This window comes from Cervus canadensis, chromosome 19 (genome assembly GCF_019320065.1).
Source record: "Cervus canadensis isolate Bull #8, Minnesota chromosome 19, ASM1932006v1, whole genome shotgun sequence".
Lineage (NCBI taxonomy): Eukaryota > Metazoa > Chordata > Mammalia > Artiodactyla > Cervidae > Cervus > Cervus canadensis.
Genome location: NC_057404.1, coordinates 43,529,475 through 43,555,800, shown reverse-complemented (window position 1 = coordinate 43,555,800; position 26,326 = coordinate 43,529,475). Strand labels below are relative to the sequence as shown.

Here is a 26,326-nt window from a genome sequence, read left to right as displayed (position 1 = left end):
TTTACTTCTGTAGGTGACTGTAAACAGGCAAATGTAACAATGGCAGCAAGGACCAGCATCTTTTATCAAGAAACTGTTGTAGCTCAAGAATTGTACCTTGGTATAATTGTACCTTGCACAGAATTGTGCAGCCATTAAAACGGTTTCATTACCCCCGAAAGAATCCCCATGCCCACTATCACTTATTTCCCATTTCCTCCCAATCTCCCCAGTCCTAGGCTTAAAAAAAAAAAAAAAAAAAAAGAATTGTACCTTGGTAATACCAGTATAAATTTTAAGAATTTCAAAGGATGCTTCAGTAAGTTACACTGTCAAAGACTACTGGCTTTTCTTATCTGGCTATGTGGTCACATATAATTATGTCAATAAAAGATATTAAAAATCTTAAACCAACTCTCTGATTTTAGAAAGTTCTCTATATTTGGAAGAAAAGAAAAGAAAGAACTACTCTATCAGTTTATACTTCATTTTACTAGCATCAATTAGAATATTAATCATTATGAGTTTTTATGCTACAAAAACTTTGGAATCAGAATTCTCCAAAAGTATGGGTCCACATTCAACAAATAGCTATTATGGGCTTCCAATGTTCCAGGTGCTATGCTAGGCAATGGTCATAACACTTAAAACAGAAATAGAACTCCCAACATGAAACTTACAAATCACACTCAAATTCTACTGGACTTTGAGCCTTTAATGATAAAAACAATAATGAGAGAAAAATGCACTCCAACCACCATGAATTTATATCCCACTCTCCCCCCCAGTTAATTAATAAAGAGGGTATTTCAAAACTTTTGGAAAACTTCATTGAAGAATCATTGATGTGTAATTATTTTTCCCTATGAAATAAATGTCAAGGATACTTGAGTTCATAACTAGTTTTCTGAAGGATATGATCTCATCTGGAGAGAAGAAGCTAAGAGATGCTGAGAGCAGTGCCGTTTCTCCTAGCTGGAAGGAAGCTGGTAACCACACAACTCAGAGAAAGGAAGCAGAAAGAAGAACATACGCACTGCTCATCTTTTAGGAGGTTTCAGCTCCAAAAATCTACTCATAAATTAGTTGTTTAAAAACTTAAGGTAGCTTTTAAAATCCTGTTTGTATTTTAAAGTAGATTTTTAAACACATAAGGTACCTGAAATACTATCCAATTATAATAACATCAGAAAGGAGTACAGTTGCCAGTATGTGTGACATTTTAGCTACAAATGTTTCCTTGGCCCTAGAAACTCACAGTATTTTGTGTCAAACAGAACACTGGTAGCCTTAAAGGGACAGCAGTAAAAGTAAAATTATATTATTGCCCCTTTACTCACCATTTTATTCATATATATATATATTCACCAAATATTTATTCAATGTCTACCACATGCCAGCCACCATTCTAGGTGCTGAAGTTATATGTGACCCAAACAATGCCCTTGTTCTCATAGAACTCACATCTTCTGGGAGGAGCAGAAAATAAAAGAAACTTTTCTGGTCACACCTCCTGGCTTGCAGGATCTTAGTTCCCCAAACAGGGATTGAACCTGTGCAGTGGAAACTCAGAGTCCTAACCCTTGGACCAACAGGAAATTCCCATTTTTTTTTTTTTTAAAGCAGCAATGAGTGCTCTAGCAAGTGATGATAAACCTAATGAAAGGAAATCAGACAAGGTTAAGTGTGGTAGTTCTGCTAAATGGTTATGGGTTTGTTTTTCCTTTCGGCCACACCACATGGTATGTGGGATCTTAGTTTCTGGACCAAGGATCGAACCCATAACCCCTGCAGAGGAAGTGCAGAATCTTAAATACTGGATTTCCAGAAAAGTCCCTGAATTTTATTCCTGGAAAACTAACACTCTCAAGGAGAGATTAGAAGAAAGGAAGAAGCAACATAAGTGGATACCTAAACCAAGGCTGTTCCAAGAAAAGGAAATAGCGAGCACAAAAACCTAGAGGAAAGAGGATGCTCCTTTTGTTGCTTGGACAGCAAGAAAGCCATGGCTATTAGAGTGAGGGAGAGAACTGGAAAGAAGTGGAATCAGAAATGTAAATATCAGCTGAGATCTTGGAGGCTACCAAAAACCCCTGGCTTTTACTCTGAGTTAAATAGGGATTCATCAGTGGCTTTAAGCAGAGGTATGAGCTGCCAATTTTTAAATGATTAAGCTTTGATTTCTGGATTTGGGTAAAACACCTTGGTAAGGTGAGGAAGGGAGGGCAAAGTCAGAAGCAGGAGATCCATTAGGATGACAAGGTTATATTCAAAGTTAGACATGATAGTGGCTTGCAAGAGTGTGGAAATGGTGAAATGATAGGAAATGGGTCAGATTCTGGATATAGTTCAAAACTAGAGTCAACAGACTTTGTTGAGGGACTGAATATTTTTATCTGTCTTTTCATTCCCTCCTAAAAGTCCTACTTCCCTAACTTCAGGGAATAAGGTGTTTTTTTTTTTGTTTTGTTTTGTTTTTGTTTTTTTTAAGTTATCTGAAAAAGATGAACCATATTTATATCAGATATCTCATTAGCCAACACTGGGTGAAATGTTGTTTCAATGCACCAATGTCTCCCAAGTTCTGAGGGAAAATTACTTTGAACATGGAATTCTACACACCATTATTTTATCAATTAGCTCTGAGGGAAAATTCAAGGCATTTTGGACATGCAAGGACTCAGTTTTCCTCCTACACACCATTTCTGGACAAAATAAATAAATTGGGGATATAAATCAGTGAAAAGAAAAGGAAAAGAAAGAAAGAATAAAATCCCAAGACATGGAACTAAAGCAACGGTGGACCTAACCAGGAGAATAATGAATGAAAACTAAATCAGAATAGAATAATCAGAGAGCACAGAGAAGAATGAGTTTAAACAGAAGGTATATTTCATTCACCAAGTGGTATAATTAAGAAACTTGAAAAATCATTGAGACAGATGAGAATTTTTAGTTGGCCCCATTTGACAGATGGGGAAGCTGATTCAGAGAGGCTAAAGCTGCCGTGTTGTGTAAGAACATACACAGCTTATAAGAAGGCAAGTCAGGATTCAAAAATATATCTTCCTAACTCCAAAAACCAGACTGTTTGTGAATTCTCTGGTACTCCAGTAGTTAGGACATTATTCTTTCGCTGCCAAGGGCCCAAGTTTGATCCTGGTCAGGGAACTAAGATGCCATAAGCTGCACAGTGCAGCCAAAAAAACAAAACAAAAAGAAATTGTTTGGTGGAATCCAACTGTTTAGGAGTTGCTTGATTTATCAGAAAAAAGGAGGCAAAGAACACAGAGTCCAGGGAAAATATGGTGAATAGCTGAAAAAGCCAAGAAGGTGGAAGAGAAAGCTCATATAGGTGAGAACACCAAGAAGGAAGACATTTCAGTCACAAAGGAACAGAGTGAAAAAAAGAATAGGGTGAGGGCTTCCCTGGGGCTCATTGGTAAAGGATCTACCTGCCAATCCAAGAAGCATTGTTTGATCCCTGATTCAGAAGAGTCCATGTGTCATGAAATAACTGGGCCTGCGCTCTAGAGTCCAGGGAGCCGAAACTCCTAAACACACGCCACAACTACTGAAGAGGCCCACACGCCCAGAGCCCACGCTCTGCAACAAGAGCCGCTGCAATAGGAGGCCTGCGCCCCACCACCCCGCTCTCTGCAGCCAGAGAAAAGCCCGTGCAGCCATGAAGACCCAGCACAGCCAAAAGTAAATCAATATTTTTTCAAATTAAAAAAAAAAAGGATGAGGGAAGCAGAAATGGAGACAAGCCAAATGGCCATGGTAAAATATTCTATAGGGTTTAAGGATAAATTTGCAAATCGGGAGATGTCAAAGATAATTCAAAATGTATAGGGAAATTATTTAATCCGATGTCTTGATCTCTTCCTTAGTAAAATGAGGATAATAATAGCACCAACAAAAATAGATGTGATGTAAGAATTGAATAAGATAACCTCTGAAAATCCCTAGTATGGTTCTTGACACAATGTGAAGACCTTAGTTAACACTGACTATTACTAAAATGATAAATATCCTATTATTCAATTTGAGGCAATGGTCTTCACCTCTTTACGCCTCCATTTCTTTTCTAGTTAATGCAACAGATAGTCTCTAAAGTTTCTGTTTCTTGTCAATAATAGTCTATGATTCTATCTTTGAAAATGAGCTACATTTTTTGCAAATCTGATGAATGATTTATGGACATATTGAAGTAAATGTGATGGGAGTCCGGGGAGCAATATCTTATAAGTAGTGGGAGATGTCTCCAGTTTGTATAGCTAGATCTAAAATAGAAAAACATACTCAAACACATGCATACTCAAACACACACATACATGCAAACAAAATTAAACCCACAATTAAAATTAAGTCCAGAACAATCTGTTAAAAGGTCAGAGAGAGGTGGATAATGTCTTGGATAATTTGTCACAAGGAGGAAAGAGTTTGAAACAAGTCTTTTAAATGTCCATAGTTTGTAATAAAGCATTTATGCATTGAAAACTATATTTTCCTTGTTTATAACATGTTCTCCCCTCACCCTTTTAGGTCTTTTCCATGTTTAAAAATAGTTGCTTGCCATTTAGTTGTATGAATACCGCCATGCTATTATTATATATTTTTCTAGAATTACCACTCTTTTTCCCCCTTTATCATGATTCTACCAGATAAAAAGGTATTTTCCTCTGTATTGTTGTAGACATAGTCTCTTTGTAAACAAAGTAGTTCTATACAAATATATCCAGTGATTTTGAAAAGCATTTCTATATGTAATAGGATTGACCCATTTTCACAAGTAAAATTGGAATAATGGGTAAGAAACAATTTTAAAACCAGAGAAAATGGCAGCTCTAGCTCCAATTATCTGTTCCCATGCACATATGCGGTAATATCATTAGAGCTGGTTAAATTGCCATAAAACCTTCCAAAAGTCTGAGTCAGCTTGGTTACGAAAGAGAGTGACACTCTTGAGAGCTTTGTCACCTCCAGTCCCTGGATACCAAAGCGCTTACTCACTTGTCCGGTTAAAAGCTACTATTTTAAGTTCAAAGTAGAAAGCTCCTTTTGGGTGGTAATGATAGTTTAAAATAAACAATCTAGAGGTTGGGGGGTGAGGGGAGGAAGCCTGCATTAAGTATCTACTCTATTTCCCCTCCAGGAACATTTTATCACAATCAGTTCTTTCTTATTCTGTATCAATATTCATGACCCAGGTCATGAAACAGTTTGTGAGATACAGATCACCCCTTCCCCCACTGTTGCATCACTGGTGTTCAGAATTCTGGAACTGTGTGTGTAAACATGAAAGCCATGTGTGCTTGACCACATGGGAAGGCATCATTATGACCTAGGACTCCTACACTAGAGGGAACACCCTGGCCAATTTTAACATCACCACACCAGCTGTTTGTTTTATGTGTGAGCGCCTATGTGATTCCTCAACTGTCTTCTAAGGAACCATATAAAAGTAGTTTCTATAAAAGTCCCTGGGGATTTTTCACCTTCATGATATTTGGGAAAATGTATGACATCAATTTTTTAAAAATCTTATATTTGTAGACAGTTTTACTAAATCATTCCTACCAAAGAGGAATTAACTCAGAAGTCCAAAAACTTTTTGAATGAGAGAAAACACACATGCATGTGCAAACACATGCTCTCAATAGTTGTTGGAAAGAGAAAACAACCTAAATTCCCACACTGTATCTTGCTAGGTATCTTTCACGTTTGATCTACCATTTTAACCTTTTATAACACAGAGACAATTGCTATTTATCTCACCTTCATGAAGGAAGCACACCTATTGAATAAATGTTTACTGAATGCTTGAAGCTTCAAGTGAAACAAAAATACAAAGTTATATTTAATCCCTTTCTTAGCAGAAACGAATCAATGTATAACCTTTATCAAATTCTGAGCAGATTCAGCTTATAACCAGATATAACTTACTGTCCATAAAGGTATAAGAAGAGAGGAAAATGGTAATGTTCTAACATAGGCTAAGATCCTCCTTATGAAAGCTCAATAGTGTTCAGACATGGTAATGCTTTTAGTAAGAAAGTTTACGCGTAAGTACTTTCACACAAACTTTCACTATTTGGATCAAGGGCAATTAAAATAAATACATCATCTTCAGGTCAAAACAATGATAAGCATGCAAATAAAAAAAGAAAGTAATTTTTAAAGCTTATAATCTAAATTCACTAAATCTTAATGTATTAGAAAAGTATAATAAGTTATAACCACTAAATAAGTTATATATCTTCAAATTTAGAAGGAAATTTTACTCAGCAAGAAAAAATGAAAAATACCTATTCTCAGATTTCCTTATGTTGGTTAAATTAGTCACTCTCTTGATAATTTCTTCTAAAAAACAGCACATCCAGCTGTTAAACAGTTCAAATTTAATTTCTAAATCTCATAGGTAAATAATAGACTTGGAAGACATAACCTCTAAATTATTCCATACCTAAACTTCTTATACCAAACATTCCTTGGTGTTTGGTTTATCTCTTGGGGAGAAAATTCTTTATTTTGAAAAGTTAAATTCCTCCCATTTACAGTACCACATTTCAAAGATTCTGATCATTCCTCTTTTTAGAAAGATAGTATGATTAGAAAAAAAATTCTATGAAAGAAGAGTTCAAACAGCCCAACTTTTAAAGTAACTACAAGTTTATTTTTTTGATGATTTAATTTCAATTCTTTGTTAGGCAAGGTTTCTATTTTTGGATAATCAGTGATGACATCCATCAAAAAAGATCCTAAAATTCCAACCAAAAAAGGACTGAAAATTTACTCATATTTAAAAAATTCCAACCAGTCAATTTACAATTTACAATGAGGACAAAAAAAAGCACCAGGAAACATATATCAGGTACCCAGGATGAGACACAAATTCTTGGTGTTTTAATTATTTTTGACTTGAGACTTTAAAAAAAATGATAAGTATAAATGAAAAACTCTTAAAAGCAATATGGGAAAAGAAGAACAATACCCTAAGTATTGAAATCTAACTTAAAAAAGAAATACCATGTCTTGATATGTAACTTAAGATGGAAGAGGGCTGAGGGAGGTGTGATAATGGGAAATTTAAGAGGGAGGTGAGAAAGGACAGGGGTGGGTACAACTGAACTGGATATGGAGGATGATCAAACAACCGTTTTCCTGATTATTCTGTGGTCACAGGGTCGAGTTGCCAAGTCAGTTTACCAATTCTCTCGCATTTGAAGTTGCTTACAAATAAGAAAATATTTTTCGGAAAAAAAAAAAAAAAAGCATTTGTGAGACTGGGTGGCAGGAATGTGCATTTCTGTCACAAGTGGCAGAAGTAAATTACAACCAGAACCAAGACACAATTTGCCCACATTTCGAAAACACACACACACACAAAAGTTTGGCATAACGGATTCCGTTTGCTGCAGGAGGGGGAGGGGAAAAGAAGAGAGTAATCCTATATTAAGGCACAGCCTTTGAGGCTCCGGTAAGCTGCATATTGGGTAGTTCCAGACCTAGACTTCGGTGAACTTTGATGCAGGACCCCATCAGAGCCAGACAACGGCTGCTCCACTATGAATAAAATTGCTTGATTCCTCCGCGCTCACGGACACACAAAGCCCGTACTCTCAGCTGTTACATAAGTCTCTGGAATCCCTGGATGGTGTTTGTAAATAGCGCTGCCATGCGCACGGAACCCACGTGTCAAATGTTGATGTGACCGCGTGTAATCGCAAGGCGAGAAAGTGTCAACAAGCTCCAAAGAGAAACCTCCTATTTCTCTGGCCCTAAAAAAAGAGCATGTGAGTATCAAGGAATTATTCCTAAGGGAGGTTTTTTTTTTTCTCTCCCTCCAACCCCTGCCCCCTGCAAAAAAAAAAAAAGAGTAGTGGGCAGAAGAACTGGAGGAAATGACCAATCTCCATCACATTTCTTTTCTTCTTTAAGTAGCTCCTGACCTAGGACATGATCAAAATTAACTGCCTGCCTAATTAAATTTAGGGCAAGTTTTGTAATCTCAACAGGGCATTCTGAATGCACTTTCTTCCTCCTTTCAAGACTTCTTGTTTTTCTTATTATAAAAGATAGCATTACACAACAACTACTAAGACACTAAGTAGGCAAACTGTTTGCAAAGTAACAATTCTACATCCAAATAAAATTACAATATGATCCTTTCAGAGGAAAGTATCCAATAGCTTCATCTGAGTGAACAGAAATACAATTTAGTTTTCCACCTGTCTTCTTTTAAATTTCACCCTCACTATACTCATTGTAACTTTTCAATGGGTTTGTTAACAGAAAACAAACTCTATTCCTTAAGGAGGGTAAATTCTTACCAATATTAGAGGAAACTGACAATGTCAACAACCAACCTTTTTATTCCTACATATGAAAAGTTTCCCATAATCTTCAGGATTACTTGAAACATGACAAATTATAACAATGCAAAAATACTGATGCAAATTGTCAGTAGTAAATTAAACTATTAAAAAAAAATACTGACTTCAGCAAAACCTCATATATGTTCTTCAGTCATTTTAAAATACCATGTCCTATATCTTCTATATGCTTGATTTAAAATGTTTCAATATATTGAAATTTTACTTCCCTAAGGTTAACCAAATGTCCTTTCTAATTTTGATTTCTGGTAGAAAGACATTAATTATGTCATAGTTATTTTACCTTTGTAAGCTATTAGTAAAATGTTTACTAGCTTTCTTTTTGGTCAATATGTTTTTCTCCAAGCTAAATGTGGTAGATAATTCAAAAATTAAAATACAACTTTGCTTTCATTTCAGTGTTATATATAGTATAACTTCACAGGAGAAAAAAAAACATTTAGGTGAGTAGACTACAATAAAGATAGATGAAATCTAGAATGCAAAGTTTAGAATGCATGCTTTCTTGCTGAACTGTACCTGCTTCTCCTTTTACAAAAATAATTTATGTGGTGAGTATTTTCAGGTTGGAAGATTTGTTCTTCCTTCATACTTTTTAAAATTTTTCCTGTTTTAAAGAGAAATAATTGACATACATCATTGTATGTTCTTCCCTCATGTTTGAAAGTATCCATTTATGGTATTTTTTCCCTTTTATTAGTTATGTTTGGCACATGAAAATATGAACATAAAGTAAATTAATATCCTAATAACTGAATTCACTTTTTTAGAGGCTCACGCTAATTTTATGAACTATCACTGTATTTGCAGAAATGATTTCTTGTTCTGTTATGATGTACACAGTAAGACAAACAAAAAGCTAATAGTGATCCAAACTAATTAGTGGGAGTCCAAAAGTAATCCTTTTAATACAAAAATCATGAAAGGTTATAAAAGAACTGACAGAAGGTTATAGCCAATGGCAAATACGAAAATTCTGTGGCTTCAAAGTAAGAAACTTCAAACAAAAATGGAAAAAGTGCTGAAAGAACAAACATTAAAAAATAAATTAATAGGAACAAGACAGTAGGTTAGGGATGGAATCTGGGTGTGGTGTCATTGCATTATTTTTAGATTCTTGTGCTTTACTTTAGAATCAGCACAGCTAATAATTAAGGTATTTTAAAAATAATAATTAAGTACTCTTGTTTCTCAATGCAGAGAGGAATGAAAAATAGGAGAAATAACTCAGAGATAGATCACATTATATCCTCTAGGCTTCATTACTACTATTGAAGCCTTTTTTTTATCCATTGCTAGATTAAAAAAAATTAATTTGAGGAGAAATAATAAAAACTCTGAGAGTTGGGTGAATAGTTTCCATTAAAGTATAATCTAATCATAGAAATGGTATTTAATATTCTATCAAGGAAAAGACATGATGAGGCAAGTTTTAGCAATAACTAATGAATCATGACAATAGTAATTAAAATTATTATTACTTTGTGACATCCACAAATTTAATAAATCTCAAAACTGCAAAAGCAGGAAATGAAAGGCTTCAACACTATGTATGGTATACCTTTGTGGGAGATCTACTGTCTATGTTTGACCATGGGCAAGTATGTTCTCTCTGAAGAGAGCAGTCATTCCATCAGCAAATATCCACAGCCCACTGTTTTTCTTTTGAATATAGTGTATCCTTCATGGGCTTCTCTGATAGCTCAGTTGGTAAAGAATCTGCCTGAATTTGCAGGAGACCCTGGTTCAATTCCTGTATCGGGAAGATCCACTGGAAGGGATAGGCTGCCCACTCCAGCATTCTTGGGCTTCCCTGGTGGCTCAGCTGGTAAAGAATCCTCCTGCAATGGGGGAGACCTGGGTTTTTGATCCCTGGGTTGGGAAAATCTCCTGAAGAAGCCAAAGGCTACCCACTCCAGTATTCTGGCCTGGAGAATTCCATGGACTGTATAGTCTGTGGGATCACAAAGAGCTAGACACAACTGAGCAGCTTTGACTTCCACTTTAGAAAAGCAAAGATGGAATATTACACTCAAATTCAGTGAATAGCTTTTTGACTATAATAAAAATAGCATGAAAATATACTATCAGCTGAGGTGGTTCATAAAGTGTCACAAGAAATAAGAGATGGTAGAAGCAAATAAGCTACTCTTCTCTCCCATAAGAAAGATCAGACCTATATTCTACCTTATTGCTTTCCATAACAGTCACTGGCTATGGAACAACAGACTGATTCCAAATTGGGAAAGGAGTACATCAAGGCTTATATTGTCACCCTGCTTATTTAACTTATATGTAGAGTACATCATGAGAAATGCTGGACTGGATGAAGCACAAACTGGGATCAAGACTGCCAGGAGAAATATCAATAACCTCAGATACGTAGATGACACCACCCTTATAGCAGAAAGTGAAGAGGATCTAGAGTCTCTTGATGAAAGTGAAAGAGGAGAGTGAAAAAGTTGGCTTAAAACTCAACATTCAGAAAACTAAGATCAGGGCATCTGGTCCCATCACTTCATGGCAAATAGATGGGGAAACAATGGAAACAGTGACAGACTTTATTTTGGGGGCTCCAAAATCACTGCAGATGGTGAGTGCAGCCATGAAATTAAAAGACACTTGCTCCTTGGAAGAAAAGCTATGACCAACCTAGACAGTATATTAAAAAGCAGAGACATTACTTTGCCAACAAAGGTCCATCTAGTCAAGGCTATGGCTTTTCTGGTAGTCATGTATGGATTTGTGAGAGTTGGACTATAAAGAAAACTGAGCACCAAAGAATTGATGCTTTTGAACGGGTGTTGGAGAAGACTCTTGAGAGTCTCTTAGACAGAAAGGAGATCCAACCAGTCAATCCCAAAGGAAATCAGTCCTGAATATTCACTGGAAGGACTGAGGCTGAAGCTGAAACTTCAATACTTTGGCCACCTGATGCGAAGAACTGACTCATTGTAAAAGACCCTGATGCTGGGAAAGATTGAAGGCAGGAGGAGAAGGGGATGATAGAGGATGAGATGGTTGGATGGCATCACCAACTCAATGGACATGAATTTGAGCAAGCTCTGGGAGTTGGTGATGGACAGGGAGGCCTGGTGTGCTGCAGTCCATGGGGTTGCAAAGAGTCAGACATGGCTGAGTGACTGAACTGAACTGCACAATCACTATGTCAACTTCTTGACAGGTTAAAAGGTTCTAACAATAGTGTCTAACATGAACCTGGCACAAATATACAACAAACCTACCAGTAAATGTTATAATCATATTCTTAAAAGGTATCTCTGGGTCATCTCTATAGCTATTCCTTGAAAAAGTAATGATTACAGTAATTACATGAAGCCAAGACATGTCCTCATTGAGTATAACAACAAGCGCACATTATTAAAGCTGAATGTTTCAAGATCATTGGCTCTTCCCCCGGAGCTGTTAACAGTCATGATGCCAAGGTAAGGGACCCAACTGGCATCATTCTCAACAGAATAAAAGGGAAAGAAGTACTGCTTAACAAGAAGAATGTTTGGTATCTAGAAGTATATAAAGTTAGAAATTAAAATAAAGCCAACCCCAAGTAATTCCTGTGTGTCAAAAATAATGTCCTAATTTCATAGGGGCTATTCCTAAAAATCTGAACTCATTTTACCATTAACAATCTGTAAAATTTTGTTGGTGTTTGTAAAGACTGGCTATATGTAGCAAAACATGGAGAGCCATCAATGTTCATATTCTTTTCCCCACTTGTCTTGGCATCACAAAGACTTCTGTAGACCAGTTTCTTTCCTCAAACTTATTTCACATGTATGTTGTTAATAATGCTGCTACGGATATTCAGGGACAAGTTTTTGTGTAGATAGTTGCATGCATTTTAAGTCTCCTTTTATGACTTTCCCTACACAGCCTATGTTACCAAAACATGTTTATTATTACTGGTGGTATAGTATAGTGGTTAAAATACTGACTCCAGACACAGACCGCTTAAATTCAAATCCTAACTAAGACATGTACTGGCTGTATGAACTTGGGCAAGTTATTTAATCTCATTGTGCATTAGTTTCCTCTCCAGAGATAGGGATAACACCACCACCACCTATCTCTAGAGTTGTGATGAGAATCAAATGATGTAACTTGAAATGTCATAAAACATTAAAACAACTTAAAATATTTTTAGCAAAAAAACATTTGAGTAAACAAAAGCCTATATTCTGATACACATTTTTGATAAGCCATGGTAGCACAAGCACACGACTGATGAAGTAAAACTGTGTTAAACTTCTGTTTTCAGGGGGGGGAAATGTTTAAAATTATCTGGTCATGTGATAAAATGGTATATAGAATGAAATATACACATATACAAACATTCAAGTCAAATCTGAGTAAGGTTGGTAGACTACATCAATGTCAGTCTCATGACTGGGATATTATACTATAGTTTTGCAAAATGTTACCACTGGGGAATACTGGACAGAATGTCCATGTCCAATTATTAGTTCAAACAACTGCATGTGAATCTACAACTAGCTCAATAAAAATTTCAATTTAAAAATATAAATTTACTAAACATCATTCAACTGTATGCTTATGATGGATGGCTTTTATGGAACAACTACCATAACCTGTAGAAGTTACATTTAAGGAAAAAGCAGCATCATTACTTTCATCATCAGTATCACCAAAGACCTTTTACTTATTGAGAATAGACTACACATTTTCTAATTAAATTATACTTTTTAGCTACTTCTACATTATTCATTATATCTTTCCCCCTCAGCTTTTATTTAGAGTAACTGACATATAATAACATTGTATACACTTAAAGTATACAATGTAACAATCTGTAATAGGTATATATTGGGAAATGATTACCACAATAAGATTAGTTAATATATCCATGACCTCACATAGTTATGAGCAACTTTCAAATATACAAAAGGGTATTGCTGGCTATAGTCACCACACTATGCTTTCAACCCAGCACTTATTCATTTTACAACTGGAAGTTAGTACCCTCTGAACACCTTCACCCCACCACCTCTGACCCCCAACCAATTAAACCTTGACTTAGTAGTATACCAATAGATTCTATTAGGGAATAAAAAGACATAGAACATAAGTCTTTTTTTTAGAATTTATTTATTTTAATTGGAGGCTAATTACTTTACAATATTGTAGTGGTTTTTGCCATACATTGACATGAATCAGCCATGGGTATAAATGCATTCCCCATCCTGAACCCCCCTCCCACCTCCCTCCCCATCCCATCCCTCAGGGTCATCCCAGTGCACCAGTCCCAAGCACCCTGACTCATGCATTGAACCTGGACTGGAGATCTAGTTCACATATGATAATATACATGTTTCAATGCTATTCTCAGAACATAAATCTTTCAACAGACATAAATCTAACTTGAAAGAAACATTTATGGTATTTTTAGTGAAGCAATCACTCCATTTTATGTCCTAAATTGTCCTCCAAAACACTTCATACCAATTCACTCATCTTTTTACTTAATTCTCAGATGATCCAAAGCTTGAATTCAAGTCAGTTTGAGGAACAACCCTTAGTAAGTATAAAATATTGATTTCCAAATTCTTAATACTGCAGGTAGGTTGACATTATCACTGAACTTATTTTTACACAAAATATTGAAAATCCACCTACCATCTATTTATACTTCTTGAAACCTGGCACATTTAACTGCATTTCATGACAAATGGAAAAGGTATAAATGAAAGCTGATAGAATTTACTATTTTGGAATGGGCAACCAAAAATCTATTTTACTGAGAAAGTATTGTATGTCTATCTTAGGATTTTTCTGCAGTGCACAATTTAGGATAAGAACAATGCTGGAAATAAGCAAATACACACAATTCTTTTTGGCTGGTAGTCACACATGATTCAGGTGTATTGCTTTACCCTCTTCCTTTCTGAAACTCTTCTCTCCTACAACATACCAAACCAACAGATGCACTATGTAACCTTCTTAATGCCACAGTATTCACTGAGTTTTGGCAGTGAATCAAAGTAGAAATTGGAGATCTAGACCAAGTAAATACTGTATATTTGGCAAAATCATTTGTGGTTGTGTTCTTCAACACAGTTTCCAAGATAACCACCAGCTCTACTTGGCAACCTTACTCTCCCACAGTTAGGACTCCAATTGTATTAAGAGATATTTTCTTGCTACTGGTGCCTTTACTACTCTTAAGAACTACTGTGCAGTGATGGCCTAATAGTTGAGAAAATGTTACTTTCATGAACCATCACTGACAGCTAGCTGATTCAAAGTTTTAACCTGTCTCCATGACTCAGATTAGAGTAGAACAGACTGCATGGTTGTTTACAAAAGAAGTCTCTTCCTGGTGAAGATGGCTAGGTAAGACTAATAAATTCTAACTAGCGACAACATCAACAACAAAGACAACAATTGAACTCTTGTAGTAGAAGGAATTAGGGCAGAGAAAAGCAGATTGAACACTTTCTAAATATTAGACATTCTAAAAGCTGTCAAACATCTATAGCTTTTGAGAACATTTTATGGTAATTTGAGAATTCATAAGAACATACTAACTTGGATTTGGGGCAGGATGAAAAATAAGAAGGTCAGGTGTTTCTGTGAATCATAAGAACTTCTTAATGAGTCAGCAAATAAGGAAATACATTTCAACAGTGACATCTGGCTTACAGCACTGTGTATGGGTGGAGCACTGGAGAAATTGATAGAGAAATTCTAATTGATAGAGAAATTCTAACTCCAACAAGTGAAACCAAAACATTAACTCCAGTCTTTGTTATCTAATATAAGTCTAGTGCCCAAACAGAACTCTGGAAGTCTGTCATAACAACTCCTGGGCAGCTGCATTTCACTTGCTGGGAGTGACACAGACTTGCCAATGTCTAGGTCCATGTGCCACTGAATCAAAATTCCATCAATCCTGTTGGCTCCTAGCATGGACCAGCAGGAGACCAGACCTAATTGGAGCCTTAAGAAGTTTGGTAAATGTGTGAATTTAAACAAGACAAGAGACTTCCCTTATTCCAAGCTAATTTCTCATTAACCACTAGCTTAATTTTTAAACATAAGCAAAACTACTGTAGTTTAAGAAAAATTATCTATCTTGTTATTCTCCACTATGACTCCAATAAAATTCGATTACCCAAAACAGGCCAAGCTGTGAAATTTTTGGTGAATCCAAGTAGCACTGACTTTCACAAATATGGTAAACAAAGAGCTGAGATTATATCTTTCATTGTAAACTATTCCATAGTAATTCAAGTAATTTTTCTAATAACAGAGAAAGCACTTTTATTTGGATTGATGAATAATATGCACAGGTCCTTCTTATAATCATTGAAGTCCCTCATACAATATTCATTAGCAGTTACTTTCAGAAAAGAGTCTAAATTGGATGCTGGGAAAGAACAGGCCTTCATGGTCACATTCAAAATGATTAACCAATCTAGATATTCTTATTTATCAACATGAGCAGCAAATATTATATCTATTACTAGTTGAATAGCCTGAAGACAGTATATACAACATTGGAAAAGTCCCCCCAAAGTAGTTAGATACTACTCTTGGCAAAAGGAATTATATATTTTAAATTCTGAATTGCTGGGATAATTAACCACAGTTTTCTCAACAGATAGTAAGCATTTCTGCTAAACTCTTTTAGTGTTTTCTTTATTATCTGAGTACAAATAAGAACAACCAAATGAGCTGTTTCTATTCCACAAAGATGAGTAACATGTCTCCCTTGTAATCATGCCTCTACAACGATTAAACTTAACTGCTTTCCAGAGATCAAGATGTAGAGTTACAAAGTGAACTACTAAGGACAAGTAGTTTTGGAGATGCGATTTATGGAGCAATGTCCATTATTGCGTTTTTCCCCCATCCATCTTTTAATCGTACACATGACTTTTAAACTTGTTTGACTTCCCAATCTTTCACTAACACTTCTCTGTTTAAGAGCATTGAAATATCAGTATTTATTATGTTGAAATGTATATTCTACTTCAAACCTATTATGAAACACACAAGCAAACAAGGAAAAGAATATAACTCCCCTCCAGTATTTCGACTTTCCATTAAAATGCAAATATAATGATTTCATTAGCCAGGCAACAATACCCACAGTCTTAAATCAAACCAAACCATAGCCAGTATCTTTCCTATATACATTTCCAACTGTCCCTAAGATAGAATCTTACTCTTATGTTGGATTATTTATTGATGAATATTTTTGGATTTGGATTTGCCATTATCTATCCCTGATTGGAGAAAGAAAAGCATGATGTATGATTCAAGATTTTAAACTGTGGCTGTATTCTACTCCCTAGACAGGCAAATATAAAAATATTTTACTAAATTTTAAACGACTGGAAAATGACCCCTTTTCAATTCCTAAACAGTACAAGGAGGAGGTAAAAAACTCACTCAATACAATTAAAAGTATGTCATGAGGGCAATAGCCTGTAAATTTCACGTAAATTTCACATTCGACCTTCCCAGCAGTCTATCCAGCCCACACTTTATTTTGCCACAGATAGAAAACTCTCCATAGAAACTTAGCTTAGTATCACTAGAAAAGCAGCCTCCATGAAAAAGATTGATCAAGAGTCATGTATGAGTGAAGGAAGAAGGAGTGAAGGAAGAAGGAGAAAAAGAAGAAGAACGGGAAGAAACGGGAGGAGAAAAGGGAGACACAGAGAAAGGCAGAAAGATAAAAAGACCAGAGAACTGCGAAGAAAGAAATTTGGATGCGACTGTAAGAAATCTGCTCTCTGCGTCTCCGTTTCTTTCCTGGGATTGGGTTTCATTTCTTTCTGCGCCCCTGACCTTGCAGTCTCCCCTCTCCGCTCTCCCCCCGTGCCCGCGCCCGCCGCCTGCCCCCTCCCCCGGCCTGCGCCTGCCTTTGTGTCTGCCTGTCACTTACCGGTGAACCCGACGAAGCGGATTTGGGAGAAGCACAAAGCCAGGACGCAGATTTGCCCACAAATGCTCTCACACACGTTCCCCCACGCTGGAAGGTACAGCCCATCGCAGAGCTGATGGACCTTGAGAAAAGTGGGGTTCGGGTCTTGGCTGGGGAAGCCGAGAAACTCTTCTTTCCTCTCTCGGCTCCGCAGCGCTAACAAAACCCGCGGACTTCAGGAGGGGGAGAAGGAAAAAAAAAAAAAAACCAAAACAAAACCACAACAACCCCCGACCGAGTGGACTCCTGTTCCACTCGCCGTGACACTCGCCGAGCGCGGCCCCCCGAAAACGGGACGCGGGGCCGGCAGAAGGGGGCGGACGCAAACGCACACTCAGATCCAGACCCCCAGCGGAGAAAAGGGTCGAAAAGCGCCCGGTCCGAGTGCTCCCCGGGGGTGGGTGAGGATTCCCCCGGGGCTCGTCTGCCTTCCCCCGAGGGAGCGGGTGGGGGAAGAGTCAAGGGGAAAGTCGTGCCCCCCGACAGCTGAACTAGTTTAGCAAGGAAAGCAGGGACAAAAATCACTTTCCGGAGCATAAAAGGCCGGGAAAGCGGCCGGCCGGACTCACAAAGGTAAGTTTTTCTGCGTGAGGAGGGCACGAACATTCATGAACAGGAGGGAGAGCACACACAACTACAGGTTTAAAAGGGGGGTGGGGGGGGAATTAAAACTATATTTGTCAGCCATGTTGAAGAGGCTCCAGTAATTTGTGAAGCTTCCCTTCTTCCCTCTTGGTATTTGTGGGTGACACTGCAGACTTTGCTCCCCAGTCCCTGTGAGCCCGAGAGAAAGCGGAGGGGAGAGGAAAGGGAGAGTTTCGCGGCATAAGAGAAGCGCTCTGACCTCGTTCTTGTCTCTCAGCCTTGCAGCAATCCAGCAGTTTGCAGTCGGGTCTCCTTTCTAACAAATCCTAAAGGGCAGCCATCTTGCTTCCTTCTGCTTCTCTACGAAAGCAGCCTAGCCTCCGCATCAATATTCATAAGGCAGTTTGACGTCTGTTCTCATCACTCGGCGGGGCTGGCGTCTCGGGGCGGCCGCGGCAAGGGGGCGGACGTGACTCGCATGCGAGCCGGGCCTGGGCGCGCGGCGCTCGCTAGGAGGAGGCGGCGGGGCCGCCCGAGCTCTAGCCGCTGCCGCCGCCGCCGCTCCCCGCCTCCTCCTCCTCCGGCTTCTCCGCCTCCTCCGCCCCGCTTCCTCCTCCTCCTCCTCCTCCTGGCCGCCTCCTCCTTCCCCTCCGCCCCGGACACCGCCTTCTCCGCCCGGGCCTCCACCGCCGCCCCGGGGCTCTCGGCCCGGACTCCCCGGGAATTGGCTCCTCGCCCCGGGGCTCCCGGCACAAAAGCCGGAGGCACCTGGGGCCAAACGAAGGGGCGCGCGCTCGAGGCTGGGACTGCGGAGCCAGGGAGGGGAGCGGTGCGCCGGGAGGAGCGCGGGGGAAGGTCCGGACCCCGGGACCCTTGGATGGGTCTCCACCCGGGTGGAGGCGTGGGACTGGCGCGACGGCGGAGGTAGTGTGGGTCCCTGGCAGGAGGATGCGAGACCCTAGCTGAACCTTTGAAACTTTTTTTGGAATCGCACCCACGGCCACCTTAGAGTAGGTGCGCACCTCCCCAGTCCCCAGCGCCCGCGCATCCGCCCGGACTCCCACCTCCTGGCAGGTATCCCCGCGCACGCCCCGGAGCGCACCCACCTTCGCCCGCGCAGGCCCGCACCCCACCCCCCGGTAGGTCCATCGCCTCGCCTCGCGCCCGCTTTAGCATCCTCTCCACGCGGTCGTCTTAATCTCGCTCTGCAGAAGCACTCCCCAATTTCTTAGAGGGCATGCCCTTAGTGCTTTAGGGGCCTGTAGTCTCAAAGACGCGACAAATTAGGAAATTGACCGAGGCCCGCTTCTCACCGCCCCAGTCCACCTTCTGTTTACTTTGGCCACGTGGGCTGAGAAGAAGGATTCACGCAGATCCGAGAGGACTTTCTCAACAGTGACTCCTTACTTCTCCCTCAATTCGGTCGTAAGGAATAAACCTGCAATTTCAAATGGTTAAGTTTCCTCGAGTAAGAGCCTCTATTTTGCAAAAATGTCCAGCCTTATAATTAAGTAATGAAGAAATCGACCCGTAAAGAACTAAACTCCGAATGACGGACGCTCGATTTTCCCTGACGTTCGGGCTTCTATAATCACTCGCATCCGTTGACGGTTTTTCTCCTCTGTTGCCGAGTACATTTTCTTCTCCTTTTAATGCTTTGTTAAAAAGAATCATCATTTATGTTGAAGATGAGATAAAGAACAAAGCCCACGTGAATCGTTATAGTTTTTGAGATTCGCCCTCTGTTAGAAGTTCTCACGTGATTGGCATTCAAATTTTAGAGATTTTTGGGGCACATCTTTTTTGGGGATCGCTACATTATGATCAGGATATTCTTAAGTCAACACAAGTTATTTTGTATAGCTCACATTGTTTTTGTCCGTAATTTCTTTAGAAGTGAAGGCTTTACCTAATTTTATCAGTTCGGAATATTTCCTCTTTGAAAAGGCTTTAAAAAGGGAACTGTATGTTACGTTGTTACGAAGAAGAGCGTTTAAAGTGTGTTCCAATGAAACATTGTTTATTCCAATTTGAGACAAAGTTGACTTCGACTTCTGGTTTCGAACTTGTCTAAGCAAGATCGTTCGTTTCCCTAAGCATTCACGTAAAATGAATTTTCATCTTTTTTAACTGCACACCAACGTGTCTTTGAAGTCTTGGTAATTGCTAATGAGCTGTAAGCTGTTTAAGAGATGCCTTGTAATTTGTTTTTCAAGTGCCAAAAGTAAAGTTTTCCGAAGACTGTGACCTACCTTTGTGTCCAGCACAAAACAGCAGAATTGTGGAAAACATGGGCTTTGGAGTCAGACAGACCTAGATGCATCTGGACTCCACCCCTTACTAAATGTGTGACCTTGAGCATGGTACTTAACTCTGTGTGTCAGTTCCCTCATCTGTCAAGTATGAAGTGGTAGTCTGGCAGCGGTGTGCTACTCTTGGTGATCCCATGGACTGCAGCCTGCCAGGCTCTTCTGTCCATGGAACTCTCCAGACAAGAATACTGGAGTGGGTTGCTTTTCCCATCTCCAGGGGAGGTTTCCTGGGTCTCCTGCATTGCAGGCGGGTTCTTTACTGTTTGAGTCACTAGGGAAGCCCATCTTAAAACAGTGTGTTGTGAGAATTAAATATGACACTAAGGGCCCAGGTAGTTATTATTAATACTGTTACCAGTCATAAACTCTCTACTTCCACGAGTTTTTCTTGTTGGACTAGAAGTATATAAGTAAATATATGTCTTCTTACATTGAATAACATGAGGCAAGTATTGTACCAACAGGCGTTTGATATGACCGCCTGAATGCTCCCTTACTTACGTATATGATAATTGGGGAGACGATCTGTAGGGTCACCTCCTTCTCATTTATCTTTTAAACACCTCCCTCTCTGTGTGTTGGAACAGGTGGTTCTTGTCTGTCTGGAATCACACTTGACTTGCAGTTGGTTTTGCGACAGGCCCTGAACCTTTTCTTGCCAACTTCTCTGCACCCCACCCCGCCCTTAACCACGATGACATTTTGTTAATTTGAAAGAAAATTCCTTACTCCTCTTGGCCATTGTGACTTCTCAACAGCAAAAGGAAGTAAAATTCTAAAAGTCTACAGGTATAAAATATTTTAGTAAAATTTTGTATTGTTGATTAAAAAAAAAAGCACCCTCTTTCTTAACCTCTATTTCTGGGAAAGAAAAGCTATAGTACACATAATCAGCTGTTTACTGAATATTAGTGCACATGTGTATGAGTAGTTCAGAGCCTGCTTTTATTAATTGTGTGCATTCTTGAGATTCCTCCTCTTATAGGTGTGGATAATCTGTTTTTAAAAGATAATTTGTTGTTTTAACAACAGTCAATTGTTAGCAAACTCCTTACCATTTCCCCCCCTCCAACTAGAAAGACCAGCACTGCTTCCACACAGCAAAATCCTTGCTTCCTAACCAGAGAAAAAAGACTACTAGAACAAGTTCCACGGCATGCTCTTCTGGGTTAGAAAACTGACTTGATTGGCCTGGGCACCTGCTGCCTGACGCAGTTGCTGGTCTCTAAGCCTCTTAGGGTGGAGGCAGCTTCCTGTCTCACTGTCCTTTAAAGAGCTGACAACAGCAGCTTGCTTTACAATGCAAATTTCTTGTACTAACAAAAAATAATAGGTGATTCTTAATTTCCTCCTCTCCTGCAGACTAGGAAATTTTCTTAAGGACTTGATTTTCTCTTCAACAGAGAGAAGAGAGTTGTGGTACACACTCCTTTGAAAGAATTACAGTGGTTTAACAAAAACATTAAATTATGGCTTGTTGTTTCCCATCTCCAAAAACATATTTCTGAAGCATGACATGATAAAGATTCTCTGCATGCTTAAAAGACAGTTGACCTTCAAACAGCACAGCAGTCTGCTGTGAAGGGACTTTCTTGTTTCTTTTGTCTAGTGACATTACTGCACACCATACAAGGTATCTATTTAACATAAGTAGAATGCCAGTTAAAAAAAAAAAAATCTCCAAGAGATGAAACATTTAGACAGAACACTTTAAATTATTGATATACAGTGTTACTAATATAAATAATCATTGTCTAAAGACAAGGATCATAATATTATAATTCTCTTTTGTTAATGTGATTTTTACTTTTTTTTTTCCTGACCTTGTTTCATATGGTTAATTTCTCTTTCTATAATTTGGATTTTTTAAAATTTGTCCTTAATATATTTTTAAAAATAATAATTTGTTGAGTGGCAATTTCTGTAACATAAAATTAACCATTTGGAATTAATGCAGTGCCTTCACAATATGGTATAACCACGCCCTCTATCTCATTTCAAAGCATTTCCATCACTCCAAAGTAAAACCCTTTACCCATTAAGTGGTTCTACATCTCTCTTCCCACCAGCCACTTGCAGCCACCAATCTGCCTCCAGCCTCTATGGATTTATCTCTTCTGGATATTTCATGGGAAATCACCTTTCCAAAATTTCCTAAATTTTTCTTGTGTTTATTTGTAGTCACCCTCTCCTCCACTTGCAGTTTAGGGCAAACACTGATCTCATTTTGTTTGTGTAATTTTGTCTTTTTACTTGTATGAATGAAATTATATAGTATCATTTTGGCTTCTTTCACTTAGAATAATACATTTGATATCCATCCATATTTTTCTGTTTAACAATAGTTCATCCCAGTTTATTGTTGAAATGTATTTTATTATATGTATTTACCAAAATTTGTTACCTATTCAGTATTTGGAAGGGATTTGGCTTGGTTTCAGGTTTTCACAATTATGAATAAGGCTACTAAAACATTTCCATGCAGTCTTTTGTATGAAAAAATTACAATTGTCTTTTGGACTCTGTGGGAGAGGGCGAGGGCGGGATGATATGGGAGAATGGCATTGAAACATGTATATTATCATATGTGAAATGAATCGCCAGTCCAGCTTCGATGCATGATACAGGGTGCTCAGGGCTGGTGCACTGGGATGACCCAGAGGGATGGGATGGGGAGGGAAGTGGGAGGGGGGTTCAGGATGGGGAACACATGTACTCCCGTGGCAGATTCATGTCAATGTATGGCAAAACCAATACAATATTTTAAAGTAAAAAAATAAATAAATAGAACTGAAAATACATGCATACATACATACTTAACATAAGGCTCAGAGATGCCCAACCCTAGATGCTTACCAAAGATAATTTGGAAATTTTTAAAGAAATAGATACAAATGATATAATCCTAACACTCAAACCAAATGTGTCTACTGACTTAATGGGGGTTAAAATGAGATGTCAGATGAAACTCAGAAATCTAATCTGATTAAAATACTGCCAAAGATGTTATAAAAAGAATATTAGGATTGCTAGAGATCTCATGGAAATGCCTCTAGAAGTATTGCCAATGTGTTCCTAACATCCATGTCTTTCCTTCTCATGAATTCTGAATCCACAATTCAGTAACTACTCTTCTTCTTCTCATCCAAATTTGGTAACACATTTAATGTCCTACTTTCTTTGAGAGAATAATTTTTCCGCTTCAGTGATAAACTTCAGTAATGAAGTTTATTAGTAATTACTTTAGCACCAGTCTACATTGATATAAGATTTTATAGTTTTAAAAGCATTTGGGGGTACTTCTCTGGTGGTACAGTGGAGGAGAATCCACCCACCAATATAGGAAACGATTCCATCACTGGTACAAGAAGATTCCACATGCCCATGGAACAGCTAAGCCCACTTGTCAGAACTACTGAGCATGCGTGCTGCAACTGCACGCTCGAGAGTCTGTGCTCCACAACAAGAGAAGCCACTGCAGTGAGAAGCTTCTGCACCACAACAAAGAGTAGCCCCCTGTTCTCTACAACTTGAATTCTGACTGCCAACGGTCCAGAGATTCCATATGCCACAGGGCAACAGTCCACTCCCCACAGCTACTGAGGTGGAGCTCCAGAGCCCCTGAGATGCAACTACTGAAGCCCACCCGGCTAGAGCCTGCGCTTGTATTCTGCAACAAGGGAAGTCACTGCAACGAGGAGCCTGCACATTGTGCTAGACAGTAGCTCCCACTCAGGACTAGAGAGCGCCCACACAGCAACGAAGACCCAGCACAGCCAAAAATAAAATAAATGAATAGTTAATTTAAAAAGCATCTTTGTACACTAGTCTTTTTATGGTTAGTGAAAGTGAAGTTGCTCAGTCGTGTCTGACTCTTTGCAACCCCATGGACTGTAGCCTACCAGGCTCCTCTGTCCATGGGATTCTCTGGGCAAGAATACTGGAGTGGGTCACCATTTTAGGTATATGCTAATAAAAGTTTAATATTCAAAATCATATGCCACATTCAAAATGGCCTTTAATTCCCATCTTATAAAAGTGAAAAGTGAGGTTAAGTGACTTTGCCTGTGAATAGAGGATCACCTCTCAAACCCAAGTTTTGTGAATCCAAGGTTAGACATTTTTCAGATACCCAAATTGTCCTCATATCTTTTCCTGCTCACTTTCCTCCAAAATTTTTGTACCATTACTAGTACTAACTAGTATCACAATCTTCCCTTCAAAACTCACAGTAATTTTCCAATATTCTGTTACTTAAAAAAACAAAATCAAAACTCAACATCTGCACTTACATATACCTAGCATTATGTTTCTTTGTTAAATACTGGCTATGCACCAAGCATTATGATAATTCTTTTAGATTTATTATCTTTTCACATCAGGTGGCCAAAGTATTGGAGCTTGATGCTGGGAAAGATTAAAGGCAGGAGGAGAAGGGGAGGACAGAGGATGAGATGGTTGGATGGCATCACTGACTCAATGGACATGAGTCTGAGCAAGCTCTGGGAGTTGGTGATGGACAGGCAGCCTGGCATGCTGCAGTCCATGGGGTCGCAGAGTCAGACAAGACTGAGCAACTGAACTGAACTATCTTTTAATACTTAGAATAACCAAATAAGGCAGGCAATAGTTTATTGAGAATTAAAAGTCAAGTAACTTGGTTGGGATTAAAGAGCTTGAACCAAGGTCCAAATCTGAATCTAGATTTGTCTGTTTCTAAAGCTCATGTCCTTGCAAGCTACACTGTGCTCTCTCCCCGGCTTACAGATACAGATATCTATATTTGATGCCATGATAAACTTTTCACACAATTAATGTGTGTGTGTGTGTGTGTGTGTGTGTGTGTGTGTGTGGGTGGGGTTGTTTTGTTGTTGTTGGGAGTTTTGTTTTTTTGCAATAACACTGGTGTTCCCCGTTCTTCCTTATAAAACAGAAGCAGAAACAAAAACTCTTCTTTCTTAACCTTTACTTGGTTTTGTTTATTTCTTAGCATCATTTTCTCTCTACCCTGTTTCTTAAGTTTCCCAACTGTATATTAGAAATTGGCATGTTTGAGCTGTTTCGATCAGTGATTATATTTATGTAATAAATAAATACAGCCACACACCCTTGCTTACTCCCTCCACCCTTTTAATGTATGTCTCACTCCAAATTTGTCTTACTAACAAATTGTTTACAAATATAAGTTCTGCTATCTGTTTTCAATATTGATTTGGTAAAAGGTAGTTGCATCCTTGATCTGCTCCTGATTTCCAGGGATACCTTAGGGTTCATCCCCACCAAAGAGGGAAGCTGACAGGTGGAAAGAGTGCCACCTACTGAAATTGTCATAGGACATATGGATGTTTGAGGATAAAATACTCAGAATAGGATGGCACCAAATCTTTCCACTGGGAAAATGAACGAGGATCACCTCTGGAGCATTTGAAAAAATACATATAACTAGGTTCCACATTTATACTCCCCCAGCAGCATCTTGGAAGATTCTGATTAACATGTGGGATGGGGCTGGAATAACAATATTTTTCAAAAAATTTACGGAAATCAGATGTACAGCTTTGCTTTAAAATCACTGGTATAGCCTAGTGTGTAAAAATATGAAAATGATTAATGCTTACACACAATATTAATAGTTAATAGGCACATACTGTTGTTATTCATGGAGCATTCCATGACAAATAGCAAACAGTGTGTATCTTTCTGCATTCTGGTGAAGGCCTCATATGTTTGCGAAAATCCAGCAAATCTGCCTGTGATTCCCTTTCTATATTTCAGGTTGGTTAAATCCTTCTAAGAGGAGAGGGAAATGGCAACCCACTCCAGTATTCCTGCCTAGAGAATCCCGTGGATGGAGGAGCCTGGTGGGTTGCTGTCCATGAGGTCGCAGAGAGTCGGACATGACTGAGGTGACTTAGCATGCGTGCATGCATTGGAGAAGGAAATGACAACTCACTCCAGTGTTCTTGCCTGGAGAATCCCAGGGACAGAGGAGCCTGGTGGGCTGCCATCTATGGGGTCATACAGAGTCGGACTCGACTGAAGTGACTTAGCAGCAGCAGGAGCAGCAAATCCTTCTA

At 38.8% G+C, this 26,326-nt stretch overlaps 1 protein-coding gene across 5 annotated transcripts in view; it reads right to left on the bottom strand.

Moving 5' to 3' along the window:
- TET2 (tet methylcytosine dioxygenase 2) overlaps positions 1–18,401 on the bottom strand; it is a 126,181-nt gene extending 107,780 nt beyond the window's left edge. The window contains exon 1 of one of the 5 annotated variants that reach the window (XR_006263795.1): positions 18,197–18,399. The gene's annotated coding sequence lies outside the window, so the exon portion shown is untranslated. Of the gene's footprint in view, positions 1–17,313; positions 17,446–18,196 lie in introns of those variants that run through there. The other 4 variants (XM_043438860.1, XM_043438859.1, XM_043438857.1 and 1 more) reach the window with 4 other exon arrangements.
- Positions 18,402–26,326: the final 7,925 nt, after the last annotated feature.